Source organism: Andrena cerasifolii, unplaced genomic scaffold (assembly GCF_050908995.1).
Source record: "Andrena cerasifolii isolate SP2316 unplaced genomic scaffold, iyAndCera1_principal scaffold2542, whole genome shotgun sequence".
Taxonomy (NCBI): Eukaryota; Metazoa; Arthropoda; class Insecta; order Hymenoptera; family Andrenidae; genus Andrena; species Andrena cerasifolii.
Window position 1 is genome coordinate 1 of NW_027487433.1, and position 15,443 is coordinate 15,443.

Sequence of the window (15,443 nt, forward strand, 5' to 3'; positions counted from 1 at the left end):
CAAATAAATTAGAGAAAAAAATAGATAAAGAAATAGTGAAAAATAGGTAATGAAGTAGAGAATACAATGGAGGTAAATAAAAACAGAAAATAGGTAAATACATAGACAAATATAGGAAAATAATTTAGAGAAAAAATAGGCAAATAAATAGAGAAAAATAGGTAAATTATCTAGAGAAAAATAGGGAAATATATAGAGAAAAAATAGGTAAGTAAATGGAGAAAAAAGAGGTAAATAAATAGAGAAAAATAGGTAAATAAATAGATAAAAAATAGGTAAATGAAATAGAGAAAAAATAGGCAAATAAATAGAGAAAATAGGTAAATTATCTAGAGAAAAAATAGGTAAATAAATAGAGAAAAATGGGTAAATAAACCAAACAAAAAAGGGTAAATAAAAAAATAGGTAAATAAATTAGAGGAAAAATTGGTAAATAAACAGAGAAAAAAGTAGGTAAATAACTAGAGAAAAATAGGTAAATAAATATAGAAAAAGTAGGTAAATAAAATAGAGAAAAAATAGGTAAATAAAGAGAGAAAAAATAGGTAAATTATATAGAGAAAATATAGGTAAATAAATAGACAAAAATAGGTAAATAAACCAAACAAAAAAGGTAAATAAAAAAATAGGTAAATAAATTAGAGGAAAAAATTGGTAAATAAACAGAGAAAAAATACGTAAATAAATGAGAGAGAAAAATAGGTAAATATATAGAGAAAAAATAGGTAAATAAATAGAGAAAAAAGAGGTAAATAAATAGAGAAAAATAGGTAAATAAATAGAGAAAACAAAGGAGGTAAAAAATAGAGAAGAAAATAGGTAAATTATCTTGAGAAAAAATAGGTAAACTATCTTGAGAAAAAATAGGTAAATTATCATGAGAAAAAATAGGTAAATAAACCAAACAAAAAAAGGCAAATAAAAAAATAGGCAAATAAACTAGAGAAAAAATAGGTAAATAAATTAGAGAAAAAAGTAGGTAAATAACTAGAGAAAAAATAGGTAAATAAATAGAGAAAAAAGAGGTAAATAAATAGAGAAAAATAGGTAAATAAATATAGAAAAAGTAGGTAAATAAAATAGAGAAAAAATAGGCAAATAAAGAGAGAAAAAATAGGTAAATTATCTAGAGAAAAGATTGGTGTATAAATATGGATAAATAGCTAAATAAATCAAAGAAAAAAAGGTAAATAAAAAATAGGTAAATAAATTAAAGGAAAAAATAGTTAAATAAACAGAGAAAAAATAGGTAAATAAATAGAGAAAACAAAAGAGGTAAAAAAATAGAGAAAAAAATAGGTAAATTATCTAGAGAAAAAATAGGTGTATAAATATAGATAAATAGGTAAATAAACCAAACAAAAATAGGTAAATAAAAAAATAGGTAAATAAATTAGAGGAAAAATTGGTAAATAAACAGAGAAAAAAGTAGGTAAATAACTAGAGAAAAATAGGTAAATAAATATAGAAAAAGTAGGTAAATAAAATAGAGAAAAAATAGGTAAATAAAGAGAGAAAAATAGGTAAATTATATAGAGCAAATATAGGTAAATAAATAGACAAAAATAGGTAAATAAACCAAACAAAAAAGGTAAATAAAAAAATAGGTAAATAAATTAGAGGAAAAAATTGGTAAATAAACAGAGAAAAAATAGGTAAATAAATGAGAGAAAGAAATAGGTAAATAACTAGAGAAAAAATAGGTAAATAAATAGAGAAAAAAGAAGTAAATAAATAGAGAAAAATAGGTAAATAAATAGATAAAAATAGGTAAATAAAGTAGAGAAAAAATGGGCAAATAAATAGATAAAAATAGGTAAATAAACTAGAGAAAAATAGGTGTATCAATAGAGAAAAATAGCTAAATAAATCAAGGAAACAAGGTAAATAAAAAAATAGGTAAATAAATTAGAGGAAAAAATAGGTAACTAAACAGAGAAAAAGTAGGTAAATAAATGAGAGAAAGAAATAGGTAAATAACTACAGAACAAATAGATAAATAAATAGAGAAAAAGTAGGTGAATAAATAGATAAAAAAATAGGTAAATAAAATAGAGAAAAAAATTGGCAAATAAATAGACAAAAATAGGTAAATAAACTAGAGAAAAATAGGTGTATCAATAGAGAAAAATAGCTAAATAAATCAAGGAAACAAGGTAAATAAAAAAAATAGGTAAATAAATTAGAGGAAAAAATAGGTAACTAAACAGAGAAAAAGTAGGTAAATAAATGAGAGAAAGAAATAGGTAAATAACTACAGAACAAATAGATAAATAAATAGAGAAAAAGTAGGTGAATAAATAGATAAAAAAATAGGTAAATAAAATAGAGAAAAAAATTGGCAAATAAATAGACAAAAATAGGTAAATAAACTAGAGAAAAAATAGATAAATAAAATAGAGAAAAAATAGATAAATAAACAGAGAAAAAATAGGTGAATAAATAGAGAAAAATAGGTAAATAAATTAGAGGAAAAAATAGATAAATAAATTACAGGAAAAAATAGGTAAATAAACAGAGAAATAATTGGTAAATAAATTAGAGAAAAATAGGTGTATAAATAGAGAAAAATAGCTAAATAAATCAAGGAAAAAAAGGTAAATAAAAAAATAGGTAAATAAATTAGAGGAAAAAATAGGTAACTAAACAGAAAAAATAGGCAAATAAATTAGAGAAAAAAATAGATAAAGAAATAGTGAAAAATAGGTAATGAAGTAGAGAATACAATGGAGGTAAATACATAGACAAAAATTGGTAAATAATTTAGAGAAAAAATAGGCAAATAACGAGAGAAAAAATAGGTAAATTATCTAGAGAAAAGATTGGTGTATAAATATGGATAAATAGCTAAATAAATGAAAGAAAAAAGGTAAATAAAAAATAGGTAAATAAATTAGAGGAAAAAATAGGTAAATAAACAGAAAAATAGGTAAATAAATTGGAGAAAAAAGTAGGTAAATAACTAGAGAAAAATAGGTAAATAAAAAGAGAAAAAAGAGGTAAATAAATAGAGAAAAAAGAGGTAAATAAATAGAGAAAAATAGGTAAATAAACAGAGAAAAAGTAGGCAAATAAAATAGAGAAAAAATAGGTAAATAAAGAGAGAAAAAATAGGTAAATAAATAGAGAAAAATGGGTAAATAAATAGAGAAAAATAGGTAAATAAATAGAGAAAACAAAAGAGGTAAAAAAATAGAGAAAAAAATAGGTAAATTATCTAGAGAAAAAATAGGTGTATAAATATAGATAAATAGGTAAATAAACCAAACAAAAAAAGGTAAATAAAAAAATAGGTAAATAAATTAGAGGAAAAAATTGGTAAATAAACAGAGAAAAAATACGTAAATAAATGAGAGAGAAAAATAGGTAAATATATAGAGAAAAAATAGGTAAATAAATAGAGAAAAAGAGGTAAATAAATAGAGAAAAATAGGTAAATAAATAGATAAAAAATAGGTAAATAAAATAGAGAAAAAAATAGGCAAATAAATAGATAAAAATAAGCAAATAAATAGATAAAAATAGGTAAATAAACTAGAGAAAAATAGGTGTATCAATAGAGAAAAAAATAGGCAAATAAATAGATAAAAATAGGCAAATAAATAGATAAAAATAGGTAAATAAACTAGAGAAAAATAGGTGTATCAATAGAGAAAAATAGCTAAATAAATCAAGGAAACAACGTAAATAAAAAAACAGGTAAATAAATTAGAGGAAAAAATAGGTAACTAAACAGAGAAAAAGTAGGTAAATAAAGGAGAGAAAGAAATAGGTAAATAACTACAGACCAAATAGATAAATAAATAGAGAACAAGTAGGTGAATAAATAGATAAAAAATAGATAAATAAAATAGAGAAAAAAAAGGTAAATAAATAGAGAAAAATAGGTAAATAAATATAGAAAAAGTAGGTAAATAAAATAGAGAAAAAATAGGCAAATAAAGAGAGAAAAAATAGGTAAATTATCTAGAGAAAAGATTGGTGTATAAATATGGATAAATAGCTAAATAAATCAAAGAAAAAAAGGTAAATAAAAAATAGGTAAATAAATTAAAGGAAAAAATAGTTAAATAAACAGAGAAAAAATAGGTAAATAAATAGAGAAAACAAAAGAGGTAAAAAAATAGAGAAAAAAATAGGTAAATTATCTAGAGAAAAAATAGGTGTATAAATATAGATAAATAGGTAAATAAACCAAACAAAAATAGGTAAATAAAAAAATAGGTAAATAAATTAGAGGAAAAATTGGTAAATAAACAGAGAAAAAATAGGTAAATAAATGAGAGAAAGAAATAGGTAAATAACTAGAGAAAAAATAGGTAAATAAATAGAGAAAAAAGAAGTAAATAAATAGAGAAAAATAGGTAAATAAATAGATAAAAATAGGTAAATAAAGTAGAGAAAAAATGGGCAAATAAATAGATAAAAATAGGTAAATAAACTAGAGAAAAATAGGTGTATCAATAGAGAAAAATAGCTAAATAAATCAAGGAAACAAGGTAAATAAAAAAATAGGTAAATAAATTAGAGGAAAAAATAGGTAACTAAACAGAGAAAAAGTAGGTAAATAAATGAGAGAAAGAAATAGGTAAATAACTACAGAACAAATAGATAAATAAATAGAGAAAAAGTAGGTGAATAAATAGATAAAAAAATAGGTAAATAAAATAGAGAAAAAAATTGGCAAATAAATAGACAAAAATAGGTAAATAAACTAGAGAAAAAATAGGTAAATAAATTAGAGAAAACAATAGATAAATCAATAGAGAAAAAATAGGTAAATAAATAGAGAAAAATAGGTAAATAAATTGAAGGAAAAAATAGATAAATAAATTACAGGAAAAAATATGTAAATAAACAGAGAAATAATTGGTAAATAAATTAGAGAAAAATAGGTGTATAAATAGAGAAAAATAGCTAAATAAATCAAGGAAAAAAAGGTAAATAAAAAAATAGGTAAATAAATTAGAGGAAAAAATAGGTAACTAAACAGAAAAAATAGGCAAATAAATTAGAGAAAAAAATAGATAAAGAAATAGTGAAAAATAGGTAATGAAGTAGAGAATACAATGGAGGTAAATACATAGACAAAAATTGGTAAATAATTTAGAGAAAAAATAGGCAAATAACGAGAGAAAAAATAGGTAAATTATCTAGAGAAAAGATTGGTGTATAAATATGGATAAATAGCTAAATAAATGAAAGAAAAAAGGTAAATAAAAAAATAGGTAAATAAATTAGAGGAAAAAATAGGTAAATAAACAGAAAAATAGGTAAATAAATTGGAGAAAAAAGTAGGTAAATAACTAGAGAAAAATAGGTAAATAAAAAGAGAAAAAAGAGGTAAATAAATAGAGAAAAAAGAGGTAAATAAATAGAGAAAAATAGGTAAATAAACAGAGAAAAAGTAGGCAAATAAAATAGAGAAAAAATAGGTAAATAAAGAGAGAAAAAATAGGTAAATAAATAGAGAAAAATGGGTAAATAAATAGAGAAAAATAGGTAAATAAATAGAGAAAACAAAAGAGGTAAAAAAATAGAGAAAAAAATAGGTAAATTATCTAGAGAAAAAATAGGTGTATAAATATAGATAAATAGGTAAATAAACCAAACAAAAAAAGGTAAATAAAAAAATAGGTAAATAAATTAGAGGAAAAAATTGGTAAATAAACAGAGAAAAAATACGTAAATAAATGAGAGAGAAAAATAGGTAAATATATAGAGAAAAAATAGGTAAATAAATAGAGAAAAAGAGGTAAATAAATAGAGAAAAATAGGTAAATAAATAGATAAAAAATAGGTAAATAAAATAGAGAAAAAAATAGGCAAATAAATAGATAAAAATAAGCAAATAAATAGATAAAAATAGGTAAATAAACTAGAGAAAAATAGGTGTATCAATAGAGAAAAAAATAGGCAAATAAATAGATAAAAATAGGCAAATAAATAGATAAAAATAGGTAAATAAACTAGAGAAAAATAGGTGTATCAATAGAGAAAAATAGCTAAATAAATCAAGGAAACAACGTAAATAAAAAAACAGGTAAATAAATTAGAGGAAAAAATAGGTAACTAAACAGAGAAAAAGTAGGTAAATAAAGGAGAGAAAGAAATAGGTAAATAACTACAGACCAAATAGATAAATAAATAGAGAACAAGTAGGTGAATAAATAGATAAAAAATAGATAAATAAAATAGAGAAAAAAAAGGTAAATAAATAGAGAAAAATAGGTAAATAAATATAGAAAAAGTAGGTAAATAAAATAGAGAAAAAATAGGCAAATAAAGAGAGAAAAAATAGGTAAATTATCTAGAGAAAAGATTGGTGTATAAATATGGATAAATAGCTAAATAAATCAAAGAAAAAAAGGTAAATAAAAAATAGGTAAATAAATTAAAGGAAAAAATAGTTAAATAAACAGAGAAAAAATAGGTAAATAAATAGAGAAAACAAAAGAGGTAAAAAAATAGAGAAAAAAATAGGTAAATTATCTAGAGAAAAAATAGGTGTATAAATATAGATAAATAGGTAAATAAACCAAACAAAAATAGGTAAATAAAAAAATAGGTAAATAAATTAGAGGAAAAATTGGTAAATAAACAGAGAAAAAATAGGTAAATAAATGAGAGAAAGAAATAGGTAAATAACTAGAGAAAAAATAGGTAAATAAATAGAGAAAAAAGAAGTAAATAAATAGAGAAAAATAGGTAAATAAATAGATAAAAATAGGTAAATAAAGTAGAGAAAAAATGGGCAAATAAATAGATAAAAATAGGTAAATAAACTAGAGAAAAATAGGTGTATCAATAGAGAAAAATAGCTAAATAAATCAAGGAAACAAGGTAAATAAAAAAATAGGTAAATAAATTAGAGGAAAAAATAGGTAACTAAACAGAGAAAAAGTAGGTAAATAAATGAGAGAAAGAAATAGGTAAATAACTACAGAACAAATAGATAAATAAATAGAGAAAAAGTAGGTGAATAAATAGATAAAAAAATAGGTAAATAAAATAGAGAAAAAAATTGGCAAATAAATAGACAAAAATAGGTAAATAAACTAGAGAAAAAATAGGTAAATAAATTAGAGAAAACAATAGATAAATCAATAGAGAAAAAATAGGTAAATAAATAGAGAAAAATAGGTAAATAAATTGAAGGAAAAAATAGATAAATAAATTACAGGAAAAAATATGTAAATAAACAGAGAAATAATTGGTAAATAAATTAGAGAAAAATAGGTGTATAAATAGAGAAAAATAGCTAAATAAATCAAGGAAAAAAAGGTAAATAAAAAAATAGGTAAATAAATTAGAGGAAAAAATAGGTAACTAAACAGAAAAAATAGGCAAATAAATTAGAGAAAAAAATAGATAAAGAAATAGTGAAAAATAGGTAATGAAGTAGAGAATACAATGGAGGTAAATACATAGACAAAAATTGGTAAATAATTTAGAGAAAAAATAGGCAAATAACGAGAGAAAAAATAGGTAAATTATCTAGAGAAAAGATTGGTGTATAAATATGGATAAATAGCTAAATAAATGAAAGAAAAAAGGTAAATAAAAAAATAGGTAAATAAATTAGAGGAAAAAATAGGTAAATAAACAGAAAAATAGGTAAATAAATTGGAGAAAAAAGTAGGTAAATAACTAGAGAAAAATAGGTAAATAAAAAGAGAAAAAAGAGGTAAATAAATAGAGAAAAAAGAGGTAAATAAATAGAGAAAAATAGGTAAATAAACAGAGAAAAAGTAGGCAAATAAAATAGAGAAAAAATAGGTAAATAAAGAGAGAAAAAATAGGTAAATAAATAGAGAACAATGGGTAAATAAATAGAGAAAAATAGGTAAATAAATAGAGAAAACAAAAGAGGTAAAAAAATAGAGAAAAAAATAGGTAAATTATCTAGAGAAAAAATAGGTGTATAAATATAGATAAATAGGTAAATAAACCAAACAAAAAAAGGTAAATAAAAAAATAGGTAAATAAATTAGAGGAAAAAATTGGTAAATAAACAGAGAAAAAATACGTAAATAAATGAGAGAGAAAAATAGGTAAATATATAGAGAAAAAATAGGTAAATAAATAGAGAAAAAGAGGTAAATAAATAGAGAAAAATAGGTAAATAAATAGATAAAAAATAGGTAAATAAAATAGAGAAAAAAATAGGCAAATAAATAGATAAAAATAAGCAAATAAATAGATAAAAATAGGTAAATAAACTAGAGAAAGATAGGTGTATCAATAGAGAAAAAAATAGGCAAATAAATAGATAAAAATAGGCAAATAAATAGATAAAAATAGGTAAATAAACTAGAGAAAAATAGGTGTATCAATAGAGAAAAATAGCTAAATAAATCAAGGAAACAACGTAAATAAAAAAACAGGTAAATAAATTAGAGGAAAAAATAGGTAACTAAACAGAGAAAAAGTAGGTAAATAAAGGAGAGAAAGAAATAGGTAAATAACTACAGACCAAATAGATAAATAAATAGAGAACAAGTAGGTGAATAAATAGATAAAAAATAGATAAATAAAATAGAGAAAAAATAGATAAATAAACAGAGAAAAAATAGGTGAATAAATAGAGAAAAATAGGTAAATAAATTAGAGGAAAAAATAGATAAATAAATTACAGGAAAAAATAGGTAAATAAACAGAGAAATAATTGGTAAATAAATAAGAGAAAAATAGGTGTATAAATAGAGAAAAATAGCTAAATAAATCAAGGAAAAAAAGGTAAATAAAAAAATAGGTAAATAAATTAGAGGAAAAAATAGGTAACTAAACAGAAAAAAATAGGCAAATAAATTAGAGAAAAAAATAGATAAAGAAATAGTGAAAAATAGGTAATGAAGTAGAGAATACAATGGAGGTAAATACATAGACAAAAATTGGTAAATAATTTAGAGAAAAAATAGGCAAATAACGAGAGAAAAAATAGGTAAATTATCTAGAGAAAAGATTGGTGTATAAATATGGATAAATAGCTAAATAAATGAAAGAAAAAAGGTAAATAAAAAAATAGGTAAATAAATTAGAGGAAAAAATAGGTAAATAAACAGAAAAATAGGTAAATAAATTGGAGAAAAAAGTAGGTAAATAACTAGAGAAAAATAGGTAAATAAAAAGAGAAAAAAGAGGTAAATAAATAGAGAAAAAAGAGGTAAATAAATAGAGAAAAATAGGTAAATAAACAGAGAAAAAGTAGGCAAATAAAATAGAGAAAAATAGGTAAATAAAGAGAGAAAAAATAGGTAAATAAATAGAGAAAAATGGGTAAATAAATAGAGAAAAATAGGTAAATAAATAGAGAAAAATAGGTAAATAAATAGAGAAAACAAAAGAGGTAAAAAAATAGAGAAAAAAATAGGTAAATTATCTAGAGAAAAAATAGGTGTATAAATATAGATAAATAGGTAAATAAACCAAACAAAAAAAGGTAAATAAAAAAATAGGTAAATAAATTAGAGGAAAAAATTGGTAAATAAACAGAGAAAAATACGTAAATAAATGAGAGAGAAAAATAGGTAAATATATAGAGAAAAAATAGGTAAATAAATAGAGAAAAAGAGGTAAATAAATAGAGAAAAATAGGTAAATAAATAGATAAAAAATAGGTAAATAAAATAGAGAAAAAAATAGGCAAATAAATAGATAAAAATAAGCAAATAAATAGATAAAAATAGGTAAATAAACTAGAGAAAAATAGGTGTATCAATAGAGAAAAAAATAGGCAAATAAATAGATAAAAATAGGCAAATAAATAGATAAAAATAGGTAAATAAACTAGAGAAAAATAGGTGTATCAATAGAGAAAAATAGCTAAATAAATCAAGGAAACAACGTAAATAAAAAAACAGGTAAATAAATTAGAGGAAAAAATAGGTAACTAAACAGAGAAAAAGTAGGTAAATAAAAGAGAGAAAGAAATAGGTAAATAACTACAGACCAAATAGATAAATAAATAGAGAACAAGTAGGTGAATAAATAGATAAAAAATAGATAAATAAAATAGAGAAAAAATAGATAAATAAACAGAGAAAAAATAGGTGAATAAATAGAGAAAAATAGGTAAATAAATTAGAGGAAAAAATAGATAAATAAATTACAGGAAAAAATAGGTAAATAAACAGAGAAATAATTGGTAAATAAATAAGAGAAAAATAGGTGTATAAATAGAGAAAAATAGCTAAATAAATCAAGGAAAAAAAGGTAAATAAAAAAATAGGTAAATAAATTAGAGGAAAAAATAGGTAACTAAACAGAAAAAAATAGGCAAATAAATTAGAGAAAAAAATAGATAAAGAAATAGTGAAAAATAGGTAATGAAGTAGAGAATACAATGGAGGTAAATACATAGACAAAAATTGGTAAATAATTTAGAGAAAAAATAGGCAAATAAAGAGAGAAAAAATAGGTAAATTATCTAGAGAAAAGATTGGTGTATAAATATGGATAAATAGCTAAATAAATCAAAGAAAAAAAGGTAAATAAAAAATAGGTAAATAAATTAAAGGAAAAAATAGTTAAATAAACAGAGAAAAAATAGGTAAATAAATAGAGAAAACTAAAGAGGTAAATAAATAGAGAAAAAATAGGGAAATATAGAGAGAAAAAATAGGTAAGTAAATGGAGAAAAAAGAGGTAAATAAATAGAGAAAAATAGGTAAATAAATAGATAAAAAATAGGTAAATGAAATAGAGAAAAAATAGGCAAATAAATAGAGAAAAATAGGTAAATTATCTAGAGAAAAAATAGGTAAATAAATAGAGAAAAATGGGTAAATAAACCAAACAAAAAAAGGTAAATAAAAAAATAGGTAAATAAATTAGAGGAAAAAATTGGTAAATAGACAGAGAAAAAAGTAGGAAAATAACTAGAGAAAAATAGGTAAATAAATATAGAAAAAGTAGGTAAATAAAATAGAGAAAAAATAGGTAAATAAAGAGAGAAAAAATAGGTAAATTATATAGAGAAAATATAGGTAAATAAATAGAGAAAAATAGGTAAATAAACCAAACAAAAAATGGTAAATAAAAAAATAGGTAAATAAATTAGAGGAAAAAATTGGTAAATAAACAGAGAAAAAATACGTAAATAAATGAGAGAGAAAAATAGGTAAATATATACAGAAAAAATAGGTTAATAAATAGAGAAAAAAGAGGTAAATAAATAGAGAAAAATAGGTAAATAAATAGAGAAAACAAAGGAGGTAAAAAAATAGAGAAGAAAATAGGTAAATTATCTAGAGAAAAAATAGGTGTATAAATATAGATAAATAGCTAAATAAATCAAAGAAAAAAAGGAAAATAAAAAATAGGTAAATAAATTAAAGGAAAAAATAGGTAACTAAACAGAGAAAAAATAGGTAAATAAATGAGAGAAAGAAATAGGTAAATAACTAGAGAAAAAATAGATAAATAAATAGAGAACAAGTAGGTGAATAAATAGATAAAAAATAGATAAATAAAATAGAGAAAAAATAGATAAATAAACAGAGAAAAAATAGGTGAATAAATAGAGAAAAATAGGTAAATAAATTAGAGGAAAAAATAGATAAATAAATTACAGGAAAAAATAGGTAAATAAACAGAGAAATAATTGGTAAATAAATAAGAGAAAAATAGGTGTATAAATAGAGAAAAATAGCTAAATAAATCAAGGAAAAAAAGGTAAATAAAAAAATAGGTAAATAAATTAGAGGAAAAAATAGGTAACTAAACAGAAAAAAATAGGCAAATAAATTAGAGAAAAAAATAGATAAAGAAATAGTGAAAAATAGGTAATGAAGTAGAGAATACAATGGAGGTAAATACATAGACAAAAATTGGTAAATAATTTAGAGAAAAAATAGGCAAATAAAGAGAGAAAAAATAGGTAAATTATCTAGAGAAAAGATTGGTGTATAAATATGGATAAATAGCTAAATAAATCAAAGAAAAAAAGGTAAATAAAAAATAGGTAAATAAATTAAAGGAAAAAATAGTTAAATAAACAGAGAAAAAATAGGTAAATAAATAGAGAAAACTAAAGAGGTAAATAAATAGAGAAAAAATAGGGAAATATAGAGAGAAAAAATAGGTAAGTAAATGGAGAAAAAAGAGGTAAATAAATAGAGAAAAATAGGTAAATAAATAGATAAAAAATAGGTAAATGAAATAGAGAAAAAATAGGCAAATAAATAGAGAAAAATAGGTAAATTATCTAGAGAAAAAATAGGTAAATAAATAGAGAAAAATGGGTAAATAAACCAAACAAAAAAAGGTAAATAAAAAAATAGGTAAATAAATTAGAGGAAAAAATTGGTAAATAGACAGAGAAAAAAGTAGGAAAATAACTAGAGAAAAATAGGTAAATAAATATAGAAAAAGTAGGTAAATAAAATAGAGAAAAAATAGGTAAATAAAGAGAGAAAAAATAGGTAAATTATATAGAGAAAATATAGGTAAATAAATAGAGAAAAATAGGTAAATAAACCAAACAAAAAATGGTAAATAAAAAAATAGGTAAATAAATTAGAGGAAAAAATTGGTAAATAAACAGAGAAAAAATACGTAAATAAATGAGAGAGAAAAATAGGTAAATATATACAGAAAAAATAGGTTAATAAATAGAGAAAAAAGAGGTAAATAAATAGAGAAAAATAGGTAAATAAATAGAGAAAACAAAGGAGGTAAAAAAATAGAGAAGAAAATAGGTAAATTATCTAGAGAAAAAATAGGTGTATAAATATAGATAAATAGCTAAATAAATCAAAGAAAAAAAGGAAAATAAAAAATAGGTAAATAAATTAAAGGAAAAAATAGGTAACTAAACAGAGAAAAAATAGGTAAATAAATGAGAGAAAGAAATAGGTAAATAACTAGAGAAAAAATAGATAAATAAATAGAGAAAATGTAGGTAAATAAATAGATAAAAAAATAGGAAAATAAAATAGAGAAAAAATAGGCAAATAAATAGATAAAAATAGGTAAATAAACTAGAGAAAAAATAGGTAATTAAATTAGAGAAAAAAATAGATAAATAAATAGAGAAAATAGGTGAATAAATAGAGAAAAATAGGTAAATAAACTAGAGAAAAAGTAGGTGTATAAATAGAGAAAAATAGCTAAATAAATGAAAGAAAAAAGGTAAATAAAAAAATAGGTAAATAAAATAGAGAAAAAATAGACAAATAAATAGATAAAATAGGTACATAAACTAGAGAAAAAATGGGCAAATAAATAGATAAAAATAGGTAAATAAACTAGAGAAAAATAGGTGTATCAATAGAGAAAAATAGCTAAATAAATCAAGGAAACAAGGTAAATAAAAAAATAGGTAAATAAATTAGAGGAAAAAATAGGTAACTAAACAGAGAAAAAGTAGGTAAATAAATGAGAGAAAGAAATAGGTAAATAACTACAGAACAAATAGATAAATAAATAGAGAAAAAGTAGGTGAATAAATAGATAAAAATAGGTAAATAAAGTAGAGAAAAAATGGGCAAATAAATAGATAAAAATAGGTAAATAAACTAGAGAAAAATAGGTGTATCAATAGAGAAAAATAGCTAAATAAATCAAGGAAACAAGGTAAATAAAAAAATAGGTAAATAAATTAGAGGAAAAAATAGGTAAATAACTAGAGAAAAAATAGGTAAATAAATAGAGAAAAAAGAAGTAAATAAATAGAGAAAAATAGGTAAATAAATAGATAAAAATAGGTAAATAAAGTAGAGAAAAAATGGGCAAATAAATAGATAAAAATAGGTAAATAAACTAGAGAAAAATAGGTGTATCAATAGAGAAAAATAGCTAAATAAATCAAGGAAACAAGGTAAATAAAAAAATAGGTAAATAAATTAGAGGAAAAAATAGGTAACTAAACAGAGAAAAAGTAGGTAAATAAATGAGAGAAAGAAATAGGTAAATAACTACAGAACAAATAGATAAATAAATAGAGAAAAAGTAGGTGAATAAATAGATAAAAAAATAGGTAAATAAAATAGAGAAAAAAATTGGCAAATAAATAGACAAAAATAGGTAAATAAACTAGAGAAAAAATAGGTAAATAAATTAGAGAAAACAATAGATAAATAAATAGAGAAAAAATAGGTAAATAAATAGAGAAAAATAGGTAAATAAATTGAAGGAAAAAATAGATAAATAAATTACAGGAAAAAATATGTAAATAAACAGAGAAATAATTGGTAAATAAATTAGAGAAAAATAGGTGTATAAATAGAGAAAAATAGCTAAATAAATCAAGGAAAAAAAGGTAAATAAAAAAATAGGTAAATAAATTAGAGGAAAAAATAGGTAACTAAACAGAAAAAATAGGCAAATAAATTAGAGAAAAAAATAGATAAAGAAATAGTGAAAAATAGGTAATGAAGTAGAGAATACAATGGAGGTAAATACATAGACAAAAATTGGTAAATAATTTAGAGAAAAAATAGGCAAATAACGAGAGAAAAAATAGGTAAATTATCTAGAGAAAAGATTGGTGTATAAATATGGATAAATAGCTAAATAAATGAAAGAAAAAAGGTAAATAAAAAAATAGGTAAATAAATTAGAGGAAAAAATAGGTAAATAAACAGAAAAATAGGTAAATAAATTGGAGAAAAAAGTAGGTAAATAACTAGAGAAAAATAGGTAAATAAAAAGAGAAAAAAGAGGTAAATAAATAGAGAAAAAAGAGGTAAATAAATAGAGAAAAATAGGTAAATAAACAGAGAAAAAGTAGGCAAATAAAATAGAGAAAAAATAGGTAAATAAAGAGAGAAAAAATAGGTAAATAAATAGAGAACAATGGGTAAATAAATAGAGAAAAATAGGTAAATAAATAGAGAAAACAAAAGAGGTAAAAAAATAGAGAAAAAAATAGGTAAATTATCTAGAGAAAAAATAGGTGTATAAATATAGATAAATAGGTAAATAAACCAAACAAAAAAAGGTAAATAAAAAAATAGGTAAATAAATTAGAGGAAAAAATTGGTAAATAAACAGAGAAAAAATACGTAAATAAATGAGAGAGAAAAATAGGTAAATATATAGAGAAAAAATAGGTAAATAAATAGAGAAAAAGAGGTAAATAAATAGAGAAAAATAGGTAAATAAATAGATAAAAAATAGGTAAATAAAATAGAGAAAAAAATAGGCAAATAAATAGATAAAAATAAGCAAATAAATAGATAAAAATAGGTAAATAAACTAGAGAAAAATAGGTGTATCAATAGAGAAAAAAATAGGCAAATAAATAGATAAAAATAGGCAAATAAATAGATAAAAATAGGTAAATAAACTAGAGAAAAATAGGTGTATCAATAGAGAAAAATAGCTAAATAAATCAAGGAAACAACGTAAATAAAAAAACAGGTAAATAAATTAGAGGAAAAAATAGGTAACTAAACAGAGAAAAAGTAGGTAAATAAAGGAGAGAAAGAAATAGGTAA

At 20.7% G+C, this 15,443-nt stretch overlaps 2 long non-coding RNA genes across 2 annotated transcripts; both read left to right on the top strand.

The window, feature by feature from the left end:
• Positions 1 to 824: 824 nt before the first annotated feature.
• Positions 825 to 3,906, top strand: LOC143378307 (uncharacterized). The gene is made up of 2 exons (XR_013088140.1): positions 825 to 1,025; positions 1,276 to 3,906. It is a non-coding gene; the product is annotated as an uncharacterized LOC143378307 (long non-coding RNA).
• An 873-nt stretch (positions 3,907 to 4,779) lies between these two features.
• Positions 4,780 to 15,179, top strand: LOC143378306 (uncharacterized). Its single transcript, XR_013088139.1, has 3 exons — positions 4,780 to 7,143; positions 11,123 to 11,145; positions 11,765 to 15,179. It is a non-coding gene; the product is annotated as an uncharacterized LOC143378306 (long non-coding RNA).
• Positions 15,180 to 15,443: the final 264 nt, after the last annotated feature.